The sequence below is a fragment of the Haemaphysalis longicornis genome, unplaced genomic scaffold (assembly GCF_048455015.1).
Source record: "Haemaphysalis longicornis isolate Haplotype H1 unplaced genomic scaffold, Haemaphysalis longicornis Haplotype H1 scaffold_7, whole genome shotgun sequence".
Taxonomy (NCBI): domain Eukaryota; kingdom Metazoa; phylum Arthropoda; class Arachnida; order Ixodida; family Ixodidae; genus Haemaphysalis; species Haemaphysalis longicornis.
The window spans coordinates 125,314,276-125,327,119 of record NW_027526422.1 but is presented as its reverse complement, the minus strand read 5'-3'; positions in this window follow the sequence as shown (position 1 = coordinate 125,327,119).

The window sequence follows — 12,844 nt, the reverse complement described above, 5'->3', positions numbered from 1 at the left end:
GTGGTCCCGGTTTCGAATCCTGGACCAGGACGAATTTTTCTTAAACTGCGAAGTTTTGAGAAAGCTGTACAGCTTTTCGTTGAAGCCGTACGGCTGCATTGAGGTGGATGTCACTTTCCTTCGCACAATGTCACTAAATGATACAATCACATCCCCGCACAACAATGTATTAGTTCATAATACTATTTTAATGCCGATATAAATTTACATGTAAGTAAAAATTTAGTATTGGGTGTGCCTGAACCGGAGTGGCTTGTTAAAACATTTGATTCACTTCCAAGGGTTTTCGAGGACGCAGAAGCAGCCATAGCCATCTGCGCAGGACCGTGAAATATCGAGGTTGCAACGGTTTATTTGAAAGTCGTGGGAACGTTTAAAATTACGTATGTTAGTAAAAGCTGTGTAGGAAATCCGAAAATTTTCGTGTCCGCAGAGAAATGGCTGAGGGCGCGTACGTGAGCGCGGGCCTGGCGGTGACCGCCTGGCAGTTAAGACCACCGGAATGCCTAAAGCTCGCGTGTGCGTGCCTCGCGACGACCGCCCAGCGTCCCCTGCGCACGTTCGTCAAGCCAAGCATACCCACTTAGGAAGATCGGCCAAGATTGCGGCTATCACCCCGTAGTTAAAAAGAGAATGACGAGCGCTCGGTGTCCTCTGCGCACGTTTGTCAAGCGAACCACACCCACTAGGGAGATTAGCCAAGATTGGCGAAAAACAAACAAACAAACAAACAAAAAAAAAAAAAAAACTCCAGCGTTCGCCGTAATCGTGGCAACGCTTGCTCGGAACGAGAAAGACACGTCATCGCGTACGCCCATTCAAGGTGATGTCCAATGATTATCACTTCGAAAAAAATAAAGAAGCTCACACTTAATAGCAAAAATCCTAGAGTAAAGGTCGTTGCGACAGCGAAGAAGCAAATTGGCTGCAATCGTGGACTTAAACTGTCGTTATTGTCGTGAAGGTTGCGTAGAGCTTCGTTACTTTTCGAGTTTTACGCGTTAGTGTGCACTTCCTTAATTTTTTTTAATACAGCAAAATAACTTTCGCATAATTAACGCTTGTACTTTGTACACGCTTGGTTTCGAAGGTAGTTGGGAGCGTTTAAAAATATTTTCGTTACTAAATTGTGTATGAAGTCAATTTTCGAACACGGCGAAGTAACGTCCACATAATTGCCCTGTGTACTCCGTACCTTTTAAATTGTAACACATCGACATTTAAGCTTCAAAACTTGTTTACAGCGGTAACGGAAGCTTTCTTCAGCTGTTCAGTTTTGCGCTCTACAAAGATGCTCAGATTAGTCTGCCTCGAAAGCTGTCTGGTGCATACTTGCGACCTGAAGTCACCCTCCCGCAACTTTATCCGGCCGTTGATTTCGTACGGTTACCAACGCGTGGAGGTGACACCAAATAGCACTGAAGACTGCTTATTCAATGCTGTAGTAGTTTTTTTTTAGAAAAATTATTTTATCTTAGTGTATGTCCAGTACATAAAAACGTTTTGGCGCGACCTCATGCATCCCGACACAACTTCATAGTCATAGTAACAGCGCTAACAACACGAGACAAAGAGAAAGGGCACACACATATGTACCAACTCGCCCAATCTTCCGTTTTAGCGACACAACTTACAATGCTAATCAGCTTCAGACGCGAACCTCTGCACCTGCGCATTCCCTCTCACCTTCTGTACCAAGATTCTAAGCTTACATCTGGCACCCGCCGACACTGTAGAACCAGGCTTTCCTCTATTATATCTCCCAATCTCTCGTCCATTACAACTGCCCTGGACTTGCAATATTTCCCCCAGAAGATGCCGTCTAACCTACTGCTGTGTTCACAGAATCTTAAGCCTCTCCCAACCTCCACACGGGTAGTTGGAGACCGCAGCGCCGGAGCTTTACTCATTCGTGGACCGGACCCTGACATGAGTCTGGACTCGCGGTTTTCTGAGCTTGGGTTGACATAGGCGCAAATGGTACTTGACCATGCTCGAGCTTTGACTCTCCGAGCTCCCGTTTCTTTTACGGCTACCCACGGTGCCCCTAATCCAGTGGCTTCTGAAGAACTTTCAACTGAACTCTACCTCCTCCCATCCGTTCCTGACCCCCGCTGCAGCTCAGAAGTGGCAGATCCTGTAGACACATACCTTCCCCCATCGCACCCAGTGGTCCACACACACCCCCACACATTAACATCCCCTGATTGCTCAGCAAGCGGGGCTCTAGACACCCACTACCACTCCCTTTGTGAGCCTCCAGCCTCCCAATACGCCCCTCTCTCCTTCCCCCACAATCTGGGAGCAGGCCTTGGAGAGTCGAGACATCTCCGATCAACTATTGGTGACGCCGCGGGCACTGGACGTCGCGGAGGCCTTTTGGACATCCGCCACTCTCCTCCTTTCTAATCCCAGAGACAAAGTTCTCTCTTTCTCTCCTGGACTTGGGAGGCTGACCTCTGAACACCGCCTTGCCTTACCTTTGAGCCGAAAGGAACGTTTGTTTATAGGCATTGAAGTTCTACCGTAATACTTTTATAGGGATTGAAATTGTGTTTTGTCTTTTCTGCAGATTTTTGTCAAATAAAGAAAGGAAGAATGTTTGTTCTATTTGCTATTAGATGGTGGCGTTGGATCAGATTTTTATTTTCCTGATAGACGCTCTTTTTAAAATTTCATCAGATTTTTTTTTCAGCTATTGTTATCTCTTGGTATTCTCTAGATGCCTGTCTCCTTCGTTCAATGGCTTCTTTTGTTTCCTTACTCCGCTATCTTCACAATTTCGTCAGCGCTTCTCATCGATTTCGTTGGTAGCATTAGCCAGTTTAATTTTATAAAACGCGTAATTTGTGTCAATTTGCTTCTTGTAATTTGTGTCAATTTGGCGCAATTTGTGTCAATTTGTGTCAATTTGGTGCAATATGAGACGTGCTAAGCCCTCCGTTACTTACCGTCCATGTGAATTTCTTGTTGCCGTTTAGACTGAGGTTCTGAGGCTGGACCATAGCCTACAGTGGACTGTGTGTGACCAGTCTAACAAAGGCAAAAACTCCACGCGCGTGCCTAGGTCTTCTAAATGCATATTGTGGGAACTCTTCCTGTGTCACAACTTGACGCTGCCACCATGGCCATTCATGGCTGGGCCCCTGGACGTTGCAGCCCTAGCAAATAACCTGTAGCCAGCCAAGAAAGGTGGGTAATAGCGTAGGATCGCCGATCAACGGCTACTAAAAGTTTCAGACATCTCGGATTCTCGCCCAGGGAAGAATGCACCCGTAGAAAAGCCGAAACGTATTTTGGACCCTTTTAATGAGCCCTTTGCAGGCGATCACACGCTTTTAACTATTAACCTTAGATTTAAAGAAAGGCTGTGTGGCGCGCAAAGGGGGTGGGGGGAATGAAGAAAGATAAAATGGTGGTCAGCTGAGACCAACTGTAGCGCATTGACTTTGGGACACATTTTCGTACGTCTAATGCAACGCGTACTACTTTACAGTTGTAATCAATGTTGCAAGGTTTTTGGGTGTCGTTAGTGGGGAGTTAAAAATTGCGATAACGGGTGAGTATAAAGATCCAGATGAGGTGATGTAGATGAGATGACGGAATGTTGGAAAAGCGGAGTCACACGTTTTCTGCATTTCAAGCCTTGCCGTTTCGCGAACAAAATAAGAACACTGTAAATTCATCTCCAAGGGCACATAGATCAACGGTTTGTACAGAAGACTGCCTTTTCGAAAAATTAGAATGTCCATGTATGCCACCCTTTTGCTGGAAGTTTATTGTTAGGCTAAATAATCTAAATAATCACGATCAGCATGCGGCTATGCAAAAATGCATTACTCGGCTACTGGACTTGTTTTCGTAGGTAAAGATCGCCGCCGCAACGAAGCGACATATCCCTCTATACCGTAGGGTCTCGAATTCTCAGCCCCTTTCGAAATATGCTTAAAAATATCTGCATTTCACATCAGAAATGACTAGCCCCACAGCTCTGTCGTGAGTTATCGGAGAGAATGAAGGCGACGTACTGGTGGAAACTAACGTAACAAAGGAAGACGAAGCGTGGGCAAAAGTACTGAGCAGGCGTGAATGAATGAATGAATTTATTTAGAAGGGAGAGGTCGAACGCCTTGTGCGGGGAAAGGATGGGGCGGGAGGGGAATTAAACCAGCGGGGGGATGGGGTTCAATCACAACACGTGTCCGCCCCGCACAGGGACCACCTGATTTAGGTCATTTTCACCAGACCTGTACGTCCAGCAAATGTCCACAGGGCCATTAGAGTTTCGTTCACGTCGCTCGAAGGCGTTATCCATTCTTGAAGGGACGTGACGTGAGGAGGTAGACACCTACGGCGTTCCTCGGAGAGTCCGCCACAGCCCCGGAGAAGGCGGTGTATGGTGGGTCGGTCGGCATTGCACAGGGGGAAGGGAAGTGTAGGAGGGGGAACAGGTGTGAAGCCATCTGGTCTGTCTCTGCCGAAACGTCGGTACCAGGTCCATCGATCGCGGACGTCAGGAGTGACCACTGTGCCGGAGCGGGCTTTAGCAGTCGTAAAATGAACACTTACCTTGCCAAGATGTCTTAAAAACTAACTGTATCACCTACACATTCTCCTGCTTAATTATTGATGGGGCCAAGAAGGAGAGTTTAGATGGTGGCTGATGCTGTGATCTGTTCTGTGAAAAACATCCTCGGGGCACTTTGCTCCGCTAAAGTACTTTGAAGGCGAAGCCTTGCGATACTTAAGAGAAGCTTTACTGCTATACCGTAGCCGGGTCTCTCCCTTTTCTTCTCTTTTGGCGCGAATTGTTGTGGTCTGCGGGAAAGGGAAAGGAAAGGAAGTGCACTGGGGATATTTTTGAGCTCGGGCAGGGAGCTCACCTGCATACAACCCAGTGCGGGGAAGGGAAGTAGAGGGGGAGTGAAAGGATAAAGTAAAAGAGAAAGAGAAAGGTATAAAAAGAAGATAAAGAACAAGAGATGCGGCTGTCAGTCCGGGCACACCAGTCAGACACTGCAGACTGGGCCACAGCCGCTGCGTGAGGCCAGTCGTCTCCAGGGGATGGAGCGGATGGGCGAAGGCTTCCCGTGGGTTGCCGCAAGCCCCTTTAGGAACAGACGGTCCTTCATGGGGGCGCTGGGAAGTTGGCGCGAATTATTTCGACCGCAGTCTTGGGATACACCTGTTTGCGCCTCTTGCTTCGCTTTAGTTTTTTTGCCTTATGGCGCGTATTACGTCAGCAAGCAGACTGGCATACGCCGCAGCTTCCCCAGAATGCTATTCTGCGTGGCTGGTGTGCCGGTGTTCTACTCACGTGCCATCATGTTTATGTGTAACAAGGCGCGTACCATTCTGCAAAATTTATTATTCCTTGCCAATCCCCCTTCAGGGCATGCGCCACGAAGAAGAAAACTCTGCTGCCCGCTTCACAATATATGCTGATGACGTAACCATATGGACTGAATCAGCCGACTTTTTATGCCCGGAAGACATGCAAACCGAACTCCAAGCCACAGTAAATAGCCTTGAATGCTCCTTGATCACTATTGGTCTCGAATTGGCCCCTGAAAAAACCGAATTCTTACCCGTATTTGGCCACAAACCCCCTCCGCACTATAATCCTCTAACTCTTCTTCTCGTCGGTACCCCTATAACCGCTAGTTTCCAACCCATGAGATTACTCGGAATCCCAATCGGACACAAAAATATCCCGTCGATATGGTTACAACAACTCAAACCTAAATGGAAAACAATTCAACATGCGATACGTCGCCTGTCGAACAAATTTGGTGGAGCAAGCCAGAAGGAGACCCAAACATTAATCACAAGCTGTCGCCATTGGTACTATAACTTACGCAGCCCAATCCTATGACCTTAACAAAACGCACATGAGAATACTTCAAAATCTGCACAGAGCCACCCTTCGCACCATCGGTGGACTACCCAAACATACTCGTCTTGAGAACCTGCAAGCTGCAGTTGCTCTTCCCCCTTTGGAAAATATTCAAGAGCAAGTACATCAATCCCTTCATAAACGCTCATTAACTCATCAAGGTGTCTCCATCATCGCCTAGGACAATCTGAAGCCGTTACAACCCAACGACATCCCACCGCCTTTGGCTCCCTGGAACCGCCCTTCTGTCACGGACTCTACAACCACCCATCCCTTCCCGCGTAACGCCCACCCCGTCCGCGCAGCCCGCATCAACGCCCTCCGGAACAGCAAACGCCCCCAAGAAATTGATATTTACACCGACGCAAGCATAGCTAATCCACTAGTTGGCACCGCATGGACATCACCTGATCTCCCCTCCATCCAAGGCAAACGAACCCTTAATATTCCATGTGCTACCATTCTGGAAGCGGAACTCCATGCCATCATTCAAGCCATCGACTTCCTCATGTTCGACTTTCACTCCGCCGTCCCTTCACAAATACTCATCCTGACGGACTCATTCGAAGCCCTGAAGACACTACAAAGTCCCACATCGACCAATCCCATTGCCAACAAAATCCTGCATCAGATCTCCATCCTAAAATCTAGCGGCATCCATCTTCGCATCGACTGGTCGCCTGGACACGAGGAGTCCTCAACGGGGAACCAGGCAGTCCTCCGCTGCTACCCGACTTGGCTCCTCCGCATCCTGAGTCATTACCGCCAGGCATACAGATTCTACGGTACAAAAAAGACAAAAAAGACCGCCTCAAGACCCTCACTCCAACCGGCTTTTTATCTGCTCTACTCCCGCTCCCAAGATCAGCCGAAATTTTTATGAACAAATATTTTACAAATGCTAGCTTAACCCCAGAGATATTCCGTAAATGGTAAACCCCATCCCTGCCGCCTCGATGTCCCTTCTGCGCCTCCCTCACACCCGCCAATCTCCAGCACCTAATTTGGCACTGTCCAAAATTTACGCGTTACAGGAACTTCAAGCCTCCTCCAAATGCCTCCTCCTCATACATCGCTCCTCGAACACTGGAACCCTCCACGCTGACTTTAATTGCGCACTACTCTCTAGAAAGCGGTCTAGCGCGAGCAGTTTAGAGCCGTGAGCCTGCTCTCCTCACCCCACGTGGCCTCTTCCGCCTTCGTAAGGCGCCAACCAGCTTCAACTTGAACGGTTTAGTTTCAAGATGTCCCAAGCCACGAATATCCCACCCTCTACTCCCACTTCCCCCACTTGACCTAGCGTCTTCCTGATGTAATAAAGGCTATCTCCTCCTCCTGTTCTACCGCTGGCACCGTGATTATAACACGCATGTTTATTTACAGAGCGTAAAAAGACGCCATGTTATGCTCAGGAAATATGGCTGTGCAGGAAAGGAGGCAGGTTATAAGATTTTAGGAACAATAATAATGGTTCTAAACGGGCAGGAATTTTTAGGAAGTGGTGTAGGCCGGATGTCTCAAGGAACGTGGAGATGCGCGGTGGGTTCACAAGGATACACCACGGGGTACGTTGTATAAAATGATCGCAAGAGTTGTAATTGCCGGGGTATACGGTAAGTGAGATAGGACGAGTGCTGTGTAGTAGGTATTGCAGCGAAGCTACAGCCGGCGCTACAGGACTGCAGAATTTTTAACAGCGATCTTTTTAAGCTTGAACTTGGTCCGTTGGCTGTAGCAAAAAAAAAAAAAAAGAAAATCCCCCGGCGCGAGGCTCCTGGCACGGCCTTCGTGGAGCGGCTTTAGCAAAAAAAAACAAAAAAAAAACCGAGCACCTGTGAGCGTGCACATTGCGAGGAGCGCCCGGCGTCATCCAGGCTTGCGCGTGGGCTTGCACCACGTGCGGAGCTCCTGCCTTCGTCGTCGTCATCATCTTCGGCGTGGCGGACCCTTGGTGCTCCGTCGGTACAGCGCCCCACCCCTAGATCCTGAGGCCGTTGCGTTGCCCCGTGACGTTTTTGGTTGGCAGAGCTCGAGAATTCTGAGGAGGGGTCGTTGAAGCGGGGAAGCCCTGGGTGGGTTGAGGGAGGCGACGTAAGCGTGTTGGCAGCGGCTGATGTCGAGGGCGACAGACTTGGTTGCCGCTCGCCATACGAGGAACGGACATTGAGTTGCTGCGTCTGCTCCCTCTCTCCTGGGATCCGCTGTCAATGTGGGAGAAGCTAGGTCGACCCCAGCTATGCTGTTTTTCCAGCATTGCAGCAACTAGTGCAAGCAGGGCCAATTTTATGTTCCATAACGCTTAAACTAGACAGTAGCAAAATGTCGTCAACAACAGCACACCGCTCATTGATGATGTGAGTGGAAGAACGCAGCCAAGCGAGTTAACAGACAGGCAGAGAAATCCGCCATCATCGCCCATTCTGCCAGTATCTGGCGGCGGAAAGAAGTAGCGACGCAACGCGTAAAAGACAAATCGAAGGCATTGGAGAGCTTCAGGAGGAAAAAGAGTGTGAAGCAAACCATGCCAAGCCGCAAGAGGACAAAATCTTTCGAGAACGCGGGGCACAAGCAAAGAATTTCGCGCGTTCCATCGTACATTGATGCATTCGTATTCAGAAGTTAGGCATTGCTTCGGTGCCCTCGGACACTTTGAAAGCCTGAGTCGTAGCTGATCTTGCCTCCTACTATTCCAGTTTGGACACAAGAGCGGTAGTCCCTACCGGAAAATAAAGCAAACTGAGCGCTGAGCTTCCGGGATGAAAGCAATTGGGACGGATGCTCTCTGTTGCCAACCTCCCTGGGAGACATTCGGTGGCCTTCACTCGTATCGAGACATTACCCATCCTCACAGAGTAAGTAGACTACGCTTCCCGCCTCCTGAACCCATCCATAAACATTTACAGTTGGAGGAACGGCAGTGGGTGCTGACGCTGTGGTGATTGCTGGGTGTGCAAGGGCGCGAAAAGTGACGTCAGACGCGTCATTCCCCTCGACGGACCAATGGCAAGGCGACATGGTGGGAATGGTGGGGTTGAGTTACGTGACTATCCGTAAGGCGGGAAGTAACATGTGTTGTGAGAAATATACCCATAGGATTGTTTAACCATGATGTTTGTGATACTATACTCAGGTCCCGTTATGACGGCGAGGGATGTGGCAGTTTCTTCGGCTGAGGGGGGGGGGGGTGAAAAGGGGGAAGGAGAACAGTTTGTGTTACGAGTTGACAATTGCCAGTGCATGAGATTGGCCTAAGGAGTAGGTGCTACATCAGTGTAGCGGACGTTTGGATTCTACCTGTAAGTTATTTGCGATATATAGTATGTATAGATTCCGCTCCCATCTATCCACGCAAGATATCCTGCTACAGCCTAAATAAGAAAAGATAGACACTCTTTCCAGCAGAATGGAAAGTTGGACGAGTTGGTGTTGATTCATCTTAAAAACAGACGCGAGAAACACGTTGACCAAGAAAATAATTACACAGGACGACGCGCTACTAGCAACTGGCAACATTTATAAAGAAAAAAATATATAGGGCGACCGGCCGACATAACCCAACTGATTAACACTTGTACAGAGATTCAGTGGGGTATCGCCATTCAGTGGTGTAGCGCCTGCCGCTAGCTTGTGGCAAGGTCTACATAGGGCAAACAGGAAGGTGCCTGAACATACGGTTACGGGAACATCACAGTTCGCTGTTGGGCAGGCCTTTCATGCACCTGGCTTCACACTGTAAAGAGCGCCAGGTACAAGGGTGTAAACTCATTTTAGAAAAAGTGTTGTTTAGGCACAGGGACAGGACGCAAAGGGAACTTATGGAAGCTTGGGGAATCAGCCGGGAGAGGTCGATGTGCGTGAGTCATCCTTTTGGTCAGTCTACAAGACTCAGAGTTGGCGTTTCTGAGACATGTGCTGTGATAGCACACTATACCTTATAGGTGGTATTTTGTATGTTTAAGGGGTATATTTCTGTTTCTTAATAAATAAATGTTGCCAGTTGCTAGTAGCGCGTCTTCCTGTGTAATTCTTTTCTCGGTCAACGTCTTTTCTCCGCCTGTTTTGAAGACGCTTTCCAATTCGCACAAAACATGAATCCTAGCTTTGGATATTAAAGGTACCTTTGATAATGTCAACCACAAAGCCATTCTTCGTCGGCTAGCATCGATTGACTGGGACAGAGGCTATATAACTATGTTGCGGCCTTCCTGGCAGGACGCACGGCCACCATCGGAACAGGCCACCTCCATTCAAGAACACCTAAAACAATACCAAAGGGTACTCTACAAGGTTCGGTGATGTCACCGCTGGTATTCAATATAGCAATGAAATATCTCCCTCGGATACTCAATGACATCCCGCATCTACGGCATACGCTTTAGGCGGACGACTTGACCCTTTCGACCCCACGGGTCAATAGCGGAGCAACAAGACGCCATTCAATTGGCCATAGACAAGGGACACGAACACCTTCGAGCCCGAGGCCTACGATGCGCCCTGGCGAAATCAGCTCGGTTGACACTAATCTCTGGGAAAGCTAAAAAGCATCCCGGATCCAGAACTCAGAATACAGGGGAAACCAGTTCCCAGCGTTTCCCGTCTGCGTATATTAGGCCTTGTGATTCCCAAAAAAGGCTCAGGACTCTTAGCCAGCTAATGCATCTAATACATCGGGTGTCGAATTGAAGATTTGGCCTGCTAGAGTCGAATACCCTGCGCATCATACAAGCACTGCTCATCAGGAGGGTCACATATGGCATGCACTATCTTGAACTTAAAACAACGAAGATGACCAGATTGAATACTAGAATTCGACAAGCTTACAAGATAGCCTTAGGAATACCATCAAAGACATCAACGGAAAGGTTGGTCCAAGTGGGAATACATAATACTTGGGAGGAGACAGAGGAAGCACACCGCATCTCTCAGCTTGAACGACTGAAACTAACTCCCATGAGGACTACTTTAAGACAGCTAGGATATGCTACGCCACCTATGGAAGACCAAAGACACATGTTACATTACAGCATATTCAAGTTGTACCGATACCACTAAACATGAACCATGTTCATGACAAAGCACGACGCATTGCTAGAGCTAAAGCCATGGATGCAAAGTATGGAAGTAACCCAACAACAAGAATCAGCGATGCTAACGCGGCGGGTCAGGAAATGACAGCTATGACTGTACGTACAACCTGAACCAAAGCTGTAGGGAAAGTTGTGATTGCCCTGGCTGCCACGGCTAGCAAGGACTTCATCGCAATACTGAATCGCAAGCGGCATGTCGAAGTTATCAGCGGGGGCGCATCACCACACCAGCACAGAGAATTCCGAAAACCATTGAAGAGCTACCTGAGATGGAAATCGTGTGGGTTTGTCGGCATGAATCCATCGACGGTAATGAGGCGTCTCACGCCGCTGCCCGTGCGTACATACACCGGGCCATTACCCGATCCGGAATGTTCTCCGCTGACATCAAAACGGACCCACTTCTCCGGTGTTCAGACGTTCTGGAACATTATAGGCTTGGCAGAAGAAAATTCCCACCAACTCATAATCGGTCAACCAGAAAAGAAGCCACCACTCTTAACGATTGCAGACAAATATCTCTCGCATCTATTCTACTTACCCCACTCAGTATCCCTCCCTTTGACATTTCTGTACCACTACCAGCACCCTGTACCATCAGGTATGGAAGTGCCAACAAACTCCAAACCGACCCCCTATCCCTTTCCCATCGTTTGAGCAATGGATGGCTCGTCTGATCGACGCTGACCTTGGGCACCAGCAATAACTGGTAAAGAGGGCCTGGACGGCAAGTCGCAGCGTGGGTATCCCGGAATAATGATGCCCTCCACCGGGCGAGTGCGCTGACATCAGCACGTACGCTCAATAAATGTTTATTCTCTCTCTCTCTCCGCATTGTCTCAACACACACACAAGCTCTGTGCGTCGGCCGCCGATAAGGCACCATGTCCCGGTTCAAAGGCGTGCGACAGCTGATTCCTTTGCGGATTGGGAAGGAAGACCATGGTCATATACAATCTTCTGAGCAACTTTCGGCAACCAGTCATCCCTCCGGGTCACCATTAAGACAGCAATCCCAACCACGTTGTCATCTTTGACCTATTCCAAAACAGCTTGTATTTTTTCGCGCCTCTGGCCGAACTGATATACTCCCTCTTCGGCAAGGCTTAGCTTCATGGTAAGGGAATACCAGTTCAACGACGCTGCGTTAATTGCAAATATGGTGCATTTTATTGAGGGTCATATGTCTTGCATTCAGCTGTATATCACATTTTTACCCACGCAACTGTAGTTAGTGTATACATATCTTTCTGACCACTCAGAACACCCAGAAGACAGCGTGGTGCGTCCTTGCGGAAGCAACCAACCAAACTGACCCATGCACACAACGAGGAGTAGCCAGTGCTAAGATTTCGGCAGCACGAAACTAAATCACAGATCATTCTTCTTTGTCGTGGTACGGAGCGTCTGAATTAGGGGAATTAACCAGTGCCCCAAGCTCTTAACCTCCGCTTCCGTACATGATGTTCTTTCTGTCGCGCACTATATTTTTGTTTAAGGATTTGTTCGAGCCTAATGAAGACAAGCGGTCATTCCAGGACGCATTTGCTAACACATGCAACTGCCAAAAGTAGCTGAGGTAAGAAGGCCTAGGAGGAAGTAGCGCTTGTTTAAAAACTTCATATAACGTTAACTCCAGTACAGCACCGAGGCACCACAGCGACAGTGCATTCTCATGACGCTACAGTGTCACCAGGCACACAGAGAGCGCCCCATTGGCCGAAAAGAAGAAGGCGTTGCTCGCAGGTGCAGATGTTGCCGGTCGCATCATCATCATCATCATCCATTTGAGCGGAGCGCGGGTCCTGGTTGTCGGAGCAAGGAGCTCGCGTCACTCAAGGCGTGGCCCGACAGGCTCGCG